Source organism: Hipposideros armiger, unplaced genomic scaffold, assembly GCF_001890085.2.
Source record: "Hipposideros armiger isolate ML-2016 unplaced genomic scaffold, ASM189008v1 scaffold_514, whole genome shotgun sequence".
NCBI classification, from domain to species: Eukaryota; Metazoa; Chordata; class Mammalia; order Chiroptera; family Hipposideridae; genus Hipposideros; species Hipposideros armiger.
In genome coordinates, this window is record NW_017731864.1 from 97,389 (window position 1) to 98,073 (window position 685).

Below are 685 nucleotides of genomic sequence, written 5' to 3' on the forward strand. Positions count from 1 at the left end.
CAAATTATATCTGTGCCTATAAGGATTATTAGAAACAAAGAAACTACTACACAATGGAATGAACAATATTGCAACTAGAAAGAATGAGGCAGACAAGTATATTCACATTTTAACTAAAAAGTATTAGCTCAACAGTATATGGAACTGCCATTGCTATTTTGAAAACACATGTATTTGTATATGTACGTACGTAGTCACGTAAATGAATAGACTAAGTTTTGAAATCATAAACCTCCAACAGGAGGAAGTGGTACATCATGGGTCAAGAGCAGTGAGGGGCCACTTTTATTTTTACTTTATATACTGCAATGTATTTTTCAAAGTGTATTGTAGGCATGCATCAATTTATGATTTGTTTGATTTAAAACCAAATCTTTAAAAGGGTAGTGCAGGCTCTTGAAACTTCTCCCACTTCTTCAGATGGGGGGAAAAATGGTCAAGAGGCGAAGTGGAACAATGAACAATTACTATCGACATCTTGTATATCCCAATAAATATTTGTGTGGATTGGTGAAGATGCCAGCGTTCTAGTGTCTGTTTCCAGGTAAAGCAGTCAATAATTTTAGTTTTATCAAATCAAAATGTATTTGACTAGGGAATTTTAGTCCTTAGTCTCCTTCCTGTGGCCACCGCTGCTAAAAACAAGTTATTTAGGGAAAGAATGCTGGCCTATTTTCCTCAATAG